The following is a 17,463-nucleotide window of genomic DNA, read 5'->3' as shown; positions in this document are numbered from 1 at the left end:
GTAGAACAAGGCAGGGGGAGACTTCATCTATTCCAAATTCTGTTCAGCTTGGTCAAACAGAAGTTACACTGGCAAAAAAGGTGGTGTAAGTCAAACTCTATTTTAAATATTTACTTTCTCTTTACCAGGCTCAGGTCAGCTTACCTGGCAGTAGCCTGCTCCTGTACAGAGTTTAGAATGGGGTAATAAATAAATAAATTTTGTTATCTTCCTGTCAGCCATAATGCAGGTCCTAAGGCGGATTACTTAGATTTAAAAACATAAACCATACATAAAACCATACAGAAATTTAAAAATACAAAAACATACAATATATATATAGAGAGACAAATCCATAAGATCCTTAAAGGCATCAGTATAATGGCATAATTTACCCTGGTATGAATTATACCAACTTCCTATAGCTTGGTTTCCTCTGCAAGTTAGTAAATTTGATAAATGATCCATATGATTAATGCCTGTCAGAATGACGATAGGCTAGGGAAATACTTGATTATGGGCATTTTCTGTGAGTGATTAAAAAGTATTAAAATATATTAATATTTATTTACAGTTTGACAGGAAAATAAATACCTGTTTTACAGATCAGTGACATTTCCAAAGAGTTGTCTGTAAATTCCTATATAATAAAAGTCCAGATCAGACTCAGATGTTCACAATAATTCAACACCAAAACTACCCAAACCATTTTACACCATCATAACAACTTTCTGAATCAGATTAAAATACCATCTGGTCCAGCAATGGTCTCTAGTGGGTAGCCGGATGTGGCCCTGAAGCTCAGAACCCCATTAGTTGCTTATGTGAATTACTATTTCATTTCATTTATCCTGAAACTATAGCCGATTTATCAAAACTCATTATACTTTTAAAATGCTTAAAACAGGCTTCTGTTGCATCAATTATGAGAAACCTCACTACACAAGTGATCTTTTGCCATATTACCTGAATTATGTTCCAAGTAGAACAACTGCTAAAATCTTAAAGATGAACTATCCTCTGTTCCATGACTAACGGAATGCTGAGAATGAAGCCCTGTTTGGGGGATTTATGTGCTGATTCCTGCCCTGGCCTCTGTCTATTAGACAAGTAGTGTAAACATGACACCACAAACATAGTGATATGTTTGCTGTTTCTCATGAAGATACACAAAAATATACTTTTTGCCTTATGATTTCTTATGTTCCCAGGACTCAGAGTATCATGAGCAGAATCCTGCTCATGCAGTCTTTCATGGACAAAATGTCTCTCTTCACAATTTATTTATTTATTATTTGATTATATCCCGCCCTTCCTCCCAGCAGGAGCCAGGATGGCATTCAATTTCTGGATGCTCCCATGCTACCCATAGAGGCATCTTGAGAGATGTTTTCCCTTTGATATGACAGCTTTGCAGAGGAAAAAGTGTATACATTTCTATGGTTAGTGACCGGTACCAGCTTCAGGTTTTGGGTACACTTGGGAAAGGTGTCCTCAATGACACCTCCTATCTCAGCACGGTCACCATTTCCCATTCGCTACTATCGCCATTTCCCATTTGCCTCCTCTCTACCCTGGGCTCATTTATACAACTATCTAGATCAGGGACGGGACCAATTAGGCTGGCCAGGCCTCCCTACTTGGCCTGGAAAACTATTTTGGTCAAGCCACAGCCCCCTGCTCTACTCCTGATGCCATATGTGACATCAGATGTGGGGCAGGTAAAGATGCATTACTGATGAGCAGACCTGAGATAGAGGCGACAAAGCACGCAAATGCTGCTGCTCTAACTCCTCACTTTTGCCACTGCTTGAAAAAGGAAAGATGAATAGGCAGAGGAAGCAAAGAGAGGGAGCAGAGATAGAGGAGCAAGAGCAGAAGCAGGAAACTCTAGGGCAGAGATTGGGAAACTCAAGCCTTAGGGCCAAAGGCCTCTCACACTCTTAGTACGCTAGAACTCATGGATGTCCAATGAAGCTGAATGTTGCACGATTCAGGACAGATAAAAGAAAGTGCATAGTTAAAACAATGGAATTTGCTCCCACAAAAGTTAGTGATGCCCCCCAAGTTGGATGGCTTTAAAAGAGGGTTAGACAAATTCATGGAGGATGAGGCTATCAATGGCTACTAGCCACAATGATATATATCTCCACTGTTAGAGGCAGTATGCTTCTGAATACCAGCTGTTGGGAACAGCAGGAGGGGAGAGTGCTCTTGTGCTCAGGTCCTGCTTGTGGGCTTCCCCTAGGCATCTGGTTGGTCATTGGCCTGATCCAGCAGGATCTCCTTGTTCTCTTAAGTTCTCTACCCAGCCTCTCCCCCATGCACTCCCTGTGCTACACTCTGCACTGGCCCTGCTCCACACCCTCCTTGGGTATTGTTTGCTGGCTGGAATGTGCTGGCTTGAACTATGATAATCCCTCATACTTGCTTGGATGGAGACGTATGTGTGTAGAAACCTCTGAATTTTGCATGGCTTGAATCACTGGTATGCAGCCCCTGGAAGGTTGCCCATGAGGGACTGTGGCCCTCGGGCTGAAAAAGATTGCCCATCTCTGCTCTAGGAATTGGCAGTGGACTCACTGCCAGAGTGTGGGCCTCAGCAAGAACCCAACAATGCTAACTCCCAATGCCGATCCTGTTACTGATATGTGAGGCCAGTTAACAAGTACTGATCATTTAAAGAAGCTGTTTCAGGCTGTCAAAGGACCCAGTTACTCAGAGGAAAATGGAAATTCTAATGAGGATCAAGGAGGAAGGAGAACTCGTGGGGCATTTGAATAATATTGGGATGTAAATCTCATGACTTTGCATAAACAACACAAGGGTTATTATGAACCAAACCTTCGAATGAAACAGTTCTAAGCTTTTAGGGATGAAACATTTTACACCCAAGTTCAAGCATGCTTCCTTTCTACTTTTCCCCACAAATTCTAACAATGTCCAGTTATATTTAGATTTGTAATTGTTAGATATAACTAGATTTGTAATTTTTTCACAAATCATAACTTTAGTCCAGTTAGCAAACATTCCTCCACTTCATGTAACTACATCAAACATTTGCACCTTTGGATGATTTTGCAGTGATTAAGACTGCTCCTACAGAACATATGGGCATACAAATTCAACATGTTCACGAATTGTGTTTGGCTCTGTGTTTTGTGGAGATAAGGACAAAATGAGGAGTCACAATCCCAAGTCCCCTCCCCCCAATACATCAATTCTGCCTCTTTCTGGAACATCAGGATATGCAAGTGGATTAATACTGAATAATTTGCCAGTGAGTTATTTTCTCAGTTTGGGCAGATTCAATTCCATTCAATTGCAGATCATTAGTTATCTAAGATCATTTTCTTTTTGAAATTCCAATTCATTCTTATTCTTTATTAAAATACTTTCTTTAACATCAGCTTAGTCTAAGGTTTGAAGCCTTAGCACTCAGTCTTGAATATTGGACTAGCTTGAATTTCAATATTTCAACATCTTTCTTTCTTTTTGGTCCCTCCTCTTGTTGAAAAAAATATTTAGCTGTGAAAGACCTGGTGCTTGTCTTTCTAACTATGAATCTGTGCGCAAAAAGTGATATATATGAAAACTTTCCAAACCCAAAGACTCTCTTGTTTGACATATTCCTCAATATTGTCTGAAGAAAATCTGTCAAAAATCTCCTGTATATAAAACAAGGCATAATACACTGGAGAAGAACGTTGTGGCAGTAAAAGAAAGGCGATATTCCAACTCATCCCAGAGCTGAGTTTAGGAAACCCATGTGATTGGTTTTGTGAATATAAGCTTAAAGAACTGATATCGCTTGCAGGAAGAAGCCATTGTTGGCATACAAACTCTTTTCAGGGTGGACAGTAAATAATTCAATCTGCACAAGTCAGCGGACTTATGCAACTCAGAAACTTTGAACTGTGCATTAAAGAGGAGAATGAGATGCAGGCCCCTGCTCACTTCCTATGTATATGAAGTACCAGCATATGGTTTGGGGATGTTATGACCCTAGGGTCAGACTCTCCACATTCAGGAGATGAGTTTGGTGGCTATGAAGGGGAGGCAACTGCTATCAGCACAACACCTAAGTAACCCCACTCTCCCAGAAGCCCCAGTGCAAGTGGAACTCCAGGAGCCAAGCTGAAAGACACCCCAGTGGCCTAAGAGATGGCACTAACTTTGTCTTTAGAGTCTATGGAAGCTGCAATAGAGTCCAGTTCTCCTCAATGCCTCCAGAGCCAACACTTGCCTCATTAATTACAGGAGGCTTTCCTCAGTGGGGATGGAGCTAACTATCTAGACTGAGCTGCTGTTTAAGCATCAAAGAAAACTAGTCCATTGCTGAAGAAGCATTTGAGACTGCTATTGGTAGTCTATAATAGCAAGCATGAGAAACGGTCCTCCAGTTGTGGCTGGACTTCAACACCCATAATCCCTGATTATTGGCCATGCTGGCTGGGACTGATAAGTGTTAGAGACCCACAATGTTTGGAGGGCCACAGATTCCCCATCCCTAACCTAAAGAATTTATTTAGATCTCAGTCATATTTGTTTAGGCCTGGCACAAAGAAAGCCTGGTGTAAATGGATTTGGTTTTGGGCTGACAAAGGCATTCTCTCTTTCTCATTTAGTACAGATAAAAGAAAGTATCAAATCTCACAATGCATAATTCATTTATAGAGTTTGCTGCCACAAGATATGGTGATGCCCACTATATTGAACAGATTTAAAAGAGAATGAGACAAATTCAGGGGGGATATGGGTGTGGGAGAAAGGGCTCATTGCCCTCATGTTCTGCTTGTGGGCTTCACAAAGGCATCAGGTTGGCCACTGTGAGAGACAGGATGCCAAACTATTTGGTCTGATCCACCAGAGCTCATCATATCTTTTTATGTTCTCAGAGCAAGTGGTAGACTTTGAATTTTCGATGTAAAAAGCTGACTTGTGTTAGCATGGGATCACCCATCTGAAACAGATGCTTTGAAAGTCATCTTTATTCCATAAGAGGGACCCAGCTCTGTCCCTGAACACCCCTCTCCCCCCGTGGTCTGATGTTTTGGAAAGCAAACTGTCCATCTTTATTAACCAAGTGCTGACTAGAACTGCATTGTGTAGATCCTTCCAACAAAGAAATCTCATGTTTGAAAACTCCGAAGTCAAGCCTTTGAAAGTAAACATTGGGCATGTCCAGACCCATGGATATACTAAAGTGGGGATGTGAAACCTGTATTGAATTCCCATCAGCCCAGCCAGCATGGCCAATAGCCAAGGATGAAGGGAGTTGTGAAGATCAAATATTATTTCTGGTCTCTGACATCTTTCAGCATCGCCTTTACTGGAGCAATGAGATTTCCAGGGAAGTCCTAAGGTAGGGGTGGGAAACCTCAGGCTTAGGGGCCAGATGTGGACCTCCAAGACTCTTTATTTGGTCCTTGGGATTCTCTGTAGGCTATGTCCCTCCTCAGGCCACACTACCTCTCCCCATTTCATATCCCTCAACTGGCCCTGCTCTGTCCCCTTTGCTTTTTCTTGGTTGCCATGTGTCCTTGAACTGTGATAATGTATATTGCTTGCCCAGGAGGAGGATGGAGAGCTGTGCGTCTGTAGAACCCTCTGGCTTTTGTGTGGTTGAAATGTGCTCTACAGCAGAAAGGCATGTGTCTGCTCCCTTCACTTTTCCCTCTAGCCCCTGTCCACCATTGGAATGTGGCCCCCAGAATAGGGTTGCCAGGTCCATGGCCTGAGACTGATCCTGTATCTTTAGGAGAAGAGAACATCAGCCAAGTGCAGGTGTTCTTGCAACTCTATAATGAGAAAAAACACAAGGTGAAATTTTCCCTTCCCCCTCCACAACTTTTAAAGATACAGAAGACCTCTTGGAGGCCAGGCCTGGCAACCAAGAGGTCTTCTGTATCTTTAAAAGTCGTGCAGGGGGGAGGGAGACCACCTTGTGGTTTTTCCCATTACAGAGTTGCAAGAACACTTGCACTTGGCTGACTTTCTTTCTCCTAAAGATACAAGATCAGTCTCAGGCCAAGAACCTGGCAACCCTACCCCAGAAGGTTGTTTATGAGGGAATACAGCCTTCAGACTGAAAAAGGCTTCCCACCCCATCTTAAAGGGGCATGCCTGGAGAAGCTCTGTAACGTCAGGTGAAAGAGCTGTGCAGGAGTTGAATAAAGGGTGAGACCAGGGATGCGAAGGCTATTGAGTTGTGGGAGTAAGACAAAACAATTTCCCCAGAACTTGTCTAGAACTTTATGATTCTAATGCTAGGAAATTACTCACTTTGAAAGTGTCTGGAAGACATTGGGGTGTTTTTGTTTTTATGCACTGATGCCTCATCCCCCCCTCTCCCCCCCCCAAATGTTCTACCTTATTAAAATAGAAACTCTTGATGTGGAATTCAAAAATTTATATGGAGTTTTTAAAAAAAAAAAAAATCAAAATTAATAAATATTCAGCTCAGCCCTAATTACCCTGTCCCTCATGTATACATAGACACACACCAATATATTATGTAGATCTTGGGAAGAAAAGAGGGGTAATGATAGCCAGAGCAGTTTTACAAGAGAAACTAAGGAGGACTTAATATCTGAAATCTGTGTTGCTTATGAATGCTACTTTACTGCAATACAGAGAGCATAACAGAAGAAAAGTCAAGGACACATGTTTTGACAGGATTAGAGTTGGTCTTGCCATAACAGTGAGGTGGTTCTCTTAGGCTGCAAATTCAGAGTATTAAAGAGAAGCAAAACAAAAATATGATCTGATGATATGTACTCTCAGACCATATTGTGCTAAATGTAACAATGTTTGGTAATAAAATTAATGTTCTTTAATGTAATACGACTGCAATCCTAAATCAGAGGTGCTGGGAAGGGACCCATCAAATCAAGGTTGGAACCAGCCTGCAGCAGGCCCTTGGGCAGTGAGCCTCCAATACCTGCATGCAGCCAGTGTGGGCTTAAATACACCCATTAGCAAGTTAGTGCTGTGTGATGGCAAGTGTGAGCATGCAGCATGCTGGCACACTTGTGCAACAACATGGGACATTGCACAGCTGGACCTGTTTAAGCCCATGCCACTTCCTGTGCTGCCACGCTAGCACACTGAGTGCATGCTCATGCCTGCCATCACCCAAGATGGGTAATGGTGGGTGCGGCGACATGAGAGGTTGCGTGGCCGGGACAATTTAAGTCCATGCTTGCTGCATGGGGGAGGTGTTGCCTGAAAGGGTGGTGCTCCCGTGCTTGATCTGAGCCAGTGTCAGGTTATGGGACATGATTTGCATTCTCAGCCTGTGACCTGATGCTGGCATGGATCACGGGACAGGAGCTCCACCCTCCCAGCCCTAGCTGCAGGGCCCCCTTTCAGCTGCAGGGGACCTTGGCCAGTGCCCAACCTGGCCGCCCACTGGCCCTGGGCCTGCATCAAATGCCCTGCTGTGCTTGAATCCACTGAACAGAAGTAAGGCAGAGAAGCACACTCCTTTTCCAAGTGTTTTAAAATATATATATTAACAATTTCCTTCTCACAGGAAACAATGGGAGGGAAATAAATTATGCCAATTTGGTGCTTTTTCTCCCTGATTTGGGGGCATGCTAGAGGACTGGGAAGGCTATGTAGTGTTCATATCAATCCCTTTCCTGGTCCAAAACCATCCCTTCTCCCTGTCAGACACCCAGTCTGCCCCCAACATGCCCCCTTTTCAGCTCTTCCAATGCCAGAGCTCTGACATTAATAGGGCAAGGAGGGGCAGAGAGGAAGCATCTGACATTGAGCCTCCCTTTCTGAGGTCAGACCTCTTTCTCTGTCCCCAGAGAGGGAGAGCCAGTGTTTCCTATGGCCCCCAGGATGCCCTCCCAGGGATTGTAGGACTGCAGGGTAAGATGATGAAAGGGAATGCTATGAAAAGAAATGGCATTTGATAGGGCACTTTTGTCCCAGCAACTTATACATCTGTGTGCATCATCCGTTTGCGGTGGCTGTCCACTAAAATGCCCTTTATTTGTTTACTTACTAAAAATGCTTTTACCCCAGTCTTTGTCTATGAGATAAAATTGATCATCCTGAAACAAAGAAAATGAACAAAAAAAAATCTAGACCAATAAAACATAATGAAATGATCAGAAGCAGCTAACGGAACAGACTGAACAACCATCAGCTTAAAACCTGGAAATGCCTAGGCAAATAAATAAGCTTTGATTGGGCACCATAATTATCACATTGTTGGTGTTAGTGGTTTTACCATAGGGAAGGCATTCTATAAACAGGGCACTACCACAGAGAAGGCTCCCTTCTTCACTGTCACAGATCAGACTTCCCTGGTAATAGAGAAGAGCCTCCTCTACCGATCTTAAAACACAGGTAGGTTGATGCAGGGAGAGACACTCTTTCAAGGATTTGGGACTTATGCTGCTTAGGGCTCAAAGGTACAGAGGAACATTGGAAGCTGCCTACACTGTTTGGCAGGGGTCCAATTCAGAGTTTCAGGCAGGGGACATTCCCAGACCTACCTGGAAATGCCTGGGATTGAAAGTGGGACTATGTGCATGCAAACCAGATGCCCTACCACTGAGCTACAAGCCTTCCTGAACCAAGATAAGGAGCAGAACCTTGAACTGAGCTCAGCCTAGAAATGTGTCTGTCATTTTAAGAGTAGGAACTTCTTTCACACTGGTAGTAGGGATTAGAAGAGAAAAGGACAGGGAGCTGCAAGCTTGGGTCAGATGATTACGCACTTTGCTCAGTAATATTATATTAGTATCTGAAGCAGCTAAAAGTGTCTGAGCATGGGGGGGGAGGCTAGCATTGGCAAAGCAGGTATTTCATTCATATTACAGATGCAGGGAAATGCAAATGATTTGTGTAACACTTGTGAAAACTTCCAAAGGCAAAAAGAACTGAAGCATGACGAGAGAGAGCCAATACATCGAATCTGTTTGTGATCTCCATAAAATGTTTTGCATTTACTATAAGAGTCAGCTTTTGCAAGAGATGAATCCAAAGATGTGTAGACAGTTTAGGATTTCAGAGATCAGGTCAAGTCAGACCTTCACAAGATCTGTCGGGTGTTCGGAAAGAGATGACCTCAAAGTTAGCTCACTTTGGGTTCAAGTTCTGCTAAACAGCACTTTTGATTAAACTTTGGGTGCACCGCCTTGCGTTTAAAACTGAACCTCTACATGGAGAGCTGCAGAAGTTTAAAATAACAGCATACAGATTTCTTTGTAGAATTTGAAGAATGAAAAACACTTGAGAAAATATCAGCAGGCAGGGGCAGGAAGAACAAACGGTAACCAAATTGGTTCCTGTGACAAACCATAACATTTACTTTAAACCATCAGCATGCTACTCAGTAAAAGCCAAGCTACTACTATTTTAATAAATCCCAGGCCTTCTTAAAATCACAGGTCTGCCTGTATTACCAAGGTCAAGAGCAGGTCAAAAAGTGAAAACCCATGTGAAAGTAAACTTTAAGATAGCTGCTTTGGAAGAGTTGCAGCAGAGTGTCTCCTCTGTGGAAAATCCACTTCCTCTGTGTGTATTTGTATGGGACTGTTTGACACATGTTGTACTTAAGAAGTCACACAGGTAGATTAAGCAACATAACACCAGTGTGACTTGTACATATCAGAATATTGCTGTTTTGATGCTTGAATGTTATTCAACATGTTTACAGATATGGAAGTCTACTGGGTATCTTGAAGCCATTAGCAGCCCATTTATACTCAGAACTAAGCTCCATTGACTTACGTGGAAGAAAGCCTCATTTAAGTGTGTAGAGAATGACAGAGCTAAATGAAATGAAATGATACTGGTATATCTCTCCATTTACTCCTTATATTCAGTTTGGTGTAAACTTCTTACTGTTTTTCTTTTTAAAGCTTTTATTTGTTTTAAAATTGTAACCATAATATATTCCGTTTTCAGTGCAAATTTGAAACAGTGGCAGCACAATCCTATACATGTACGCACAGGAGTAACTCCCATTGATTCCCATAGATTGTCTGCTACACCTGCAGCCATGGCGGCTCCTGCTGGCCAGAAAGAGGGGGCAGAGGAGAATTTTTCCACCTACTTTGCTAAACCAGCTTGAGGCTGACACAGCTCAGGCAGTGGAGGCTGGCCCATCAGAGCAAATGAGGCACAGCCCCACCACACTCAGACTTCCCTCAGCCAGCCCCAACCTGCCTGCCTTCTCACTTCCAACCAATCAGGGTTTGGCTATATCTTGGCTATAAGGCCCTATCTGCACTATACTTTTGAAGCAACATCATGCTACATTAACAGTCATAGCTTCCCTCAAGGAATTCTGGGAACTGTAGTTTGTTAAGGGTGCTGGGAGGAGACCCCTATTCCCCTCATAGAGCTACAGTTCTCAGAGTGGTTTAACAGTTAATCCCTCTTCCCAGGCAACTTTGAGAACTGTAGCTCTATGTGGGGAATAGGGGTCTCCTCTCAGCACCCTTAACGAACTACCAGAGCTTGGAAAAGTTACTTTTTTGAACTACAACTCCCATCAGCCCTAGGCAACATGGCCACTGGATTAGGCTGATGGGAGCTGTAGTTCAAAAAAGTAACTTTTCCAAGCTCTGCGAACTACAGTTCTCAAGATTTTTGGGGAGAAGCCATGACTGTTTAAAGTGATACAATGATGCTTTAAATGTATAGTGCATATGTGGCCTTAGTTACACTGATTTTAGTGGGCATCAATTTCAGTTACATATGCTCAAGTGCCACAGAATTTGATATTCTTTGCGGATTGTCTACTGGACTGGCCAGTGTATTATTTGTGAATGTTATCTACTCAGCCTTGAATGTGCTGCTGCCTGACTTGCTGTTTTGAATTTATCTGGCTAGTGAGATGGATATTACCTTGCCCTGCAGAACACTTGCTACAGCTTTTGGCAAAGGAAAGGTCACTCTCCTGAGCTGTTTTTCATTTCATTTTATGTGCGTTAATGTAACACCTTATGAATTACTTGGCTGGTGTGTTCTGACAGCTAAAAAGCATAATCATTTTTCCTTTTTCCGAAGAACAGAAAGAAAAGCAATTGTCCCTATTTGGATGGTGATTTATTGAGGAACATTTACCTTAAAAAAAAAAAAAAGCAATTTATGGGCCCCAGGGTTATTTTCTTGATGGTAGAGTTCACCTATAATGTCCATGGCAGTCTTGTATGTAAAGAGTATGTGAGGTCCTCATATATAATTCTCATCCTTCCTGAACAACATAAAAATATGGCAGATGTTTTCCTTTAATCAGCCATGGAAAATTTGAAATCTGCACACTTTTTATTCTGTCCACAGAAATGAACATACATCTACACTAGTTACAGGCACTTTGGACATGCATGGTGCTTTGAAATGACCTTGGTCAAACTTCTGAAAATGTTTAACTACTTAAGATAAAGTTATCTTTGATAAAACAGATTGCTATTACCATTACAGCATCTCGTTCTTTTTATCACCATTCTGAATCATACCACTAAATGGACTGTAACTGGTTTCTAATTCCCACTTGTGGTGGCTTTTAAAATACAGCAGAGAGTTCTCACCCTCCTAGTTGAATGAACAGAACAGAGAGCTAAGTATTATGTATTTCAATCTGCTTAGCCTTTGCAATGAAACAGTCTGAAATGCTACAAAATTAATTTAGGCTACAATCCTGTACTCACATACTTGGGAGTAAGATCCATTGAACTCAGTGCGACTTATGTATGAGTAGACATGCATAGGCTTGCACTATAAGTTTCCTTAGGAAATTGTAAGATGGACCTGCGGCCAATATGTCATGAAGGAAGGGAAAATTTCTTGTGTTACATTGTGCTGTTATTTAGACACATCACTTTCTTTAGCCTCAAAACTATAACTCATTAAGTTATATTCATAAGAACTTACTCATCTTTTCCCTCTCTCTCAAGGAAAAAGCTACTGAAGCAGCAGCAATGGAAAATGTTGACTAAGAGCTCTTAGAGATGGGTGAATCTGTTAATTTCAGTTTCTCTTTCTTATTTTACTATTTTTAAATTCAGTTCTCCACATTTTCAAATCACTTTGCAAACTCTTATCTTAAAAAGTCTACGTGAAAATTCATCAGCATGTTAGTGCAAATTTCTCCTAATAGACACAACTGTATGCAATTTTGCCTAATATATACATATTTGTAAATAATATTTTCCCTAATATAATGCATTTTTCTATGTAATTTTGTGCATTTTTATGCACAATTTAACTTAGGACATGTAGTTTTGTACATATGACTTGACTGGAGAACAGCATTGCAAAATTCAGAGAAGTATAAAAGGATGGCTGTGTCTGGTATGCATATTTTTTTGAAAGGGTGGGTAAGATAGATTCACCTTTAAATGTGACCTGAATCAAACTTCTCTCCCATCCCTACAAGAATTACTTTCAGATACAGTGGCCAGCAGTGGAGATTTTTGAGTTCGGACTAAAACCCAGAGCGGATTCAGTGCCGCACTGACATCAGAGCCCAGAGCGTGGAAAAGTTATTTTTTTGAACTACAACTCCCATCAGTCCAATCCAGTGGCCATGCTGGCTGGGGCTGATGGGAGTTGTAGTTCAAAAAAAGTAACTTTTCCAAGCTCTGTCAGAGCCACCACTGCTGTCCAGATGCTGTTGGAGACAGAGTGCTGAACTAATGGGCCTTTCGCAGTTATTCCACAGAGCTCTGTTACTATGTAGAACTTTGCCTTCTTATACTTAGGGCCAGTTCAAAACCTTTTTCCTGCCCCTCTAAGGACAAGGTGCTTGGTGCTTCCTATTAATCCACGTATAATCGACATCGGCAAGTGAATCTTACTAACTATGGCACTGGGCAGGGCCGGTTTTAAAGGGCAGCCAGGTTGGGCACTGGCCTGAGGGCCCCGGAGCTACAGGAGCCCCTGAGGGGCCCTCTGCTCCCCTTCTGCGATCCACGCCCCCCTGCACCCCTGCGTGGCCCCCTTACCTGTCTACAGTAGTCTTTACCATTGCCCTTAATTAAGATGGCAGCCGCAGTTTCCCTAAGGTACTGAAGCCACTGCCGCCATCTTAGTTGATGGCAAAGATATGTGTGTGTGTAGCACGCACGTGTGCCATCAACAAAGATGGCGGCGGAGGCTTCATTCCCCTTAGGGAAACTGCGGCCGCCATCTTAATTAAGGGCAATGGTAAAGACTACTGTAGAGAGGTAGGGGGTGCGCACGGGGGTGCAGGAGGGCGCGTGTGCGTACACCCACCCACCCACCCACTGGAGGCCCAGGGCAAGCTGATGCCCAAAGGCCCCTGCATGCCTGGAGCCGGCCCTGGCACTGGGACAGCATCTGTCATGAACCCTGCGGAGAAGTCTTGGCAGGACTGGTCTGAGGAGGAGGTCTGGCATCCAGGGAGGGGCCTAGTGATCCAGGAGTGATGGATGAGGATGTCAGGAGGGGCCTAGAGAGCTGCCTCCTCAGAGTTGTTGGTTGATGCAGAAGAAGTGGTTGAGCTGTCAGCCTATCCCCTTGCCCCACCTCCAGCAGTCATTCCACCTCCTAGTCAGCCACTTCTGGCTGATCCATCTCCAGCACTGGATTGGATGCCAGAGGCTGACCTGGCTGAGTTGTATCCACCTCCATTGCCGTGGACACATTGGAGACTGTGGAGGCACAAACAGAATGAGCCTGTTCACCAACCTACTCGTAGGAGTGGCTGTTTGCTTGCCCAGTCACAAACTGAGAGACAAGTCCCACATAAGTAACTGTGCCCACCCCATCCTTCATAAGGGGATTGAGAGGGTGTCAAGTGTTGCGACAATGTCTTCACTCGGGTAGCCTGCTGAGTTAGCACCTTGCTGTGTTAACTCTTTGTGATCTGTAATCTGATCTATGTTCTAGTTGTGTGCTAACCTGTGGATTAAAGCCATTGGCAATAACTGAGCCAAGAGTCCTGAGTCTGAACCTATTGGTGGGAGCCAGGATAGTACTGCATCTGAGGGAAGCAGGCTAGCACAGGGGGCACAGGGTAGGCCACATGGCACATGCACAGTACATGGCAGACACAGCAAACACTGAGGTGCTACCTCAGGAAGATGGGGATGGTCAGGTGGCTCAGAGGAGGGGTGGATGACCCTCTAGGCTCTCTATTTGGCCCTTTAACTCTTCCCAGGCTACATCCCTCACTTGCCCCTAATATATAAATTTTTGCAAAGCATATTCACCCTAATATATTTGTATTTTCCTTAATATAATACATTTGCACTTGGACCCCCACAATAATGAGACAACCATAGCTTGGGATTAAAATGGGCAACCATTTTATCAAACAGAAATAGAGATCTGCAGAAGGGTAAAAGTGCATCAATTAAATAAGAATGATCAAATTTATGAATATTGCGAGTTCCTAAAATCTGAGGCCTGTAAAACTGAAACCAGACCTCACATTTTTGAGTGAGCTACCTTGGCTCAGGGCCCCAGAGTAGTACCTACTCCTAGCCCTTCCTTGTGGGCACATTAACTGTGTCAAGGGAATTCTCCCCACCTCACCCTCAGCTCCAGTCTTGAGGCACTGAGGCTGAGAGTTGAACAGTCCTCAAGGTGGCTCCTGTCCTCACCCTCTACCCTTGAGGCATTGATGGGTAGGTTTGAGGAAGCCCCCCCTTCATGTTCTAGAAGGTGCCTCAAGGTGATCACCAGTTTTCCTTTTTCCCCTGGGGAGCTGTATTGTAGAATTCAGAGAAGTGTGCATTTCAAAGGATGGCTGTGTTTTGGTTCATGTATTGTTCCAGTTCATATATTGTTTTATCTTTGTAGATGAAGCTGCAATGCTATACTTATTTACCTGGCAATAAGCCCCCTTGAATGTTATGGAACTGAGTATATATGTGAGTAGGGTTACCATCATGTTGTCATTTCAAAAAGAGTACATTTAGCTTCGATAAGTGAAAAGTAAGAGTATGCTGTTGCACCATCTCAAAAAGAGTACATGTACTCTTAAAAGAGTACGGTTGGTAACCCTATATGTGAGGGATGGCACTACCAGTCTGTCTATTTAAGTTCTGCTCAAACTTACAAATAATTCTAGCTGCTGTTTTGCAGTTCACATTGTGACATTCTATAATAATGATGAAAAAGATTTTTTAAAAGTTTGTTTTCAACAAAACAAAACAAAAACGCATATTTCTTTATGAATATAAATACTTTCTTTGTTCATGATTTCAAAAGCATGGCACATTCCCTTGATTTGATATTCATATGCAATCTTTTGTATTTTATTTTTAAATCACAGGGCATTCTGTTTATTTACATGGGACCCACATGTGTATTTTTATAACTTTTCTGCTGTCATAATGAATTACCAGCTATAAGCTGTGCTTTGTTGGCTTTAGTGAAAATCAAATGAAACCCAGCAGGAGTTCCCAAAGTGCATTGTCCAAGTGTGCAAAAATGTTGCATTGATGACAGATCATATTGTTTTTATTAAAGCTGAGAACACAGACTCTACTTTGCTTTTTGACCCGAGTGCTTTACTGTCAAGGTGATTTTATTTCTACAAATTTCCCTTCTGCAGGCCTCATCAATGATTCACCATAAAACATTAGACAAATTCCCATCACCTGTATATAATTAAGGCAGGTTTGGATGTGCTGCTCATGACAACTAAGAAGAAGTTTTTCAGCTTTGCGTAAAAAAGAAATCCACTTAGCAGTGTTCATTCAAGACAGAATGTCTCCTTGTTTTAGTACCTGTTTCCTTTCATTCCTTTCTAAGCTGATAAGGACATCAGGGCAAGGGTCTTGAATTAATGCACTGGTTGTAACATTTACCCACAACTGAAAATGAGTTTTACTCACAACTGAAAAAACTGTTTTTTGTTTTATTTGGGGGGAAAAGAGAGACAAAATATCTCATTAAAAACCCAACTAGATGTGATAATATGATGCCAGAGAAGATGAATGCAACATATGGCATGTCTTCTCATTGAGACCTAATCCTCCTAGGTAAGTTTGTATAAGATTGCAGCCTTTAGCACTTTTTAGAAATTCAAACTCTTTCAGTGGCATTCAGCCCCTCAGTTTCTAAATGGTCAGTGCTTACTTCTTAAAAAAGAGGTGTGGGACTGAATGCACACCCCCTGATCTGGAAGCCGTTCACTCTAATCTCAGGTGGATGATTACATGTGGAGGCAGGGGTACATAGCCTGCTTCCATATCAGCCTATTCATATATTAAGATATTCAGAGGACCTCCTCTGGAGGCCCCCACCATCTATGGTAAAGCATGTGGCAATGTGGGAGATGGTCTTCTTCCCAGAGGTTTGACTGGCACCAGTGCCAGGCATGACTGGGCCCTTGGGCACTACCCTGCCCTGGGCCCATGGTGCCATAGCCCAAGATTCCCCAAACAGGTGGCGTGGGGCTAGAAAGCCTGCCCGTACACCCCATCTACCTCTTGTGCCATATGAATAATGTGCGCACATAGCGCACATACCTGATATCAACTAATATATCAACTGATATCAGCCCTCTGGGCTGCAAGGGCCCTTCCCCAGGGCCTGACCTGGCTGCCCTCTGGTGCCAGCCCTGCATGGCACTTTTGTTATTTTTACCATGCCAGGTGAATAACTTTTTGCTTTCCCCAAGCTTTTTAACAATTTTATTCCCTGTTGAAATTGGTTTTAAGTGGTTCTTAGCCAGTGTGGTATAGTGTTTAAGGTGCTGGACTATGACCTGGGAGACCAAGGTTTGTATCCCCATACAGTCATGAAGCTCACTGGGTGACCTTGGGCCAGTCACTGCCTCTCAGCCTCATCAAAACCCTATTCACAGGGTCGCCATAAGTCGAAATCAACTTGAAGGCATTCCATTTCCATTCTTTTGTTTTAATGTGTTGTAAACCCACCATCAACATTTTTTGAAGGGCAGGATATAAATCCTGTAATAAATTAATAGCTGATTAATCAGGGTTGAGAGAAAGACACTTTACGTACCTTCAATGGCATGGTAACTTTTACCATATTCTGGGGCTGAATTTTTAGTACCCTAGATTTTGTTAAATTTGTGGTTTGGAATTTCAGAGATAGTATGAAGATGGCATAACAGCACTCTGTCCTTTAAAGGTAATAATGGGATAAGGATTGTCCTCTGTAGTAACTGTTACCCTCCACCTGCCCCCTAAAACAGAGGAGTCCTAGAGTTCAAATCTAACCTAGAACTCATGTTCTGTGATCAGGAAACCTGTAATTGCCAGATCCTATGGAGCTGGCTGTAGTTACAGAATTATGATAAACACCCCACACATAGTTAGAAATGCCCCTTTGTTAAATACTTTGCTATTTCATTTTTTGTACAAATTTGTATCTCAAAATGTAGTATGATAGAGCATGTCCACCATCTTAATTGCATTGTTTTCAGCATTTACTGGAACCCTGCTTATAGATATGTCTCCAAACTTCCAAGGATGAGATCAGAATGCCATGAATTTAAAATAAGTTTCTTTT

The sequence above is a fragment of the Rhineura floridana genome, chromosome 9, assembly GCF_030035675.1.
Source record: "Rhineura floridana isolate rRhiFlo1 chromosome 9, rRhiFlo1.hap2, whole genome shotgun sequence".
In the NCBI taxonomy this organism is placed as follows: Eukaryota; Metazoa; Chordata; class Lepidosauria; order Squamata; family Rhineuridae; genus Rhineura; species Rhineura floridana.
This window is presented reverse-complemented; position numbering follows the sequence as displayed.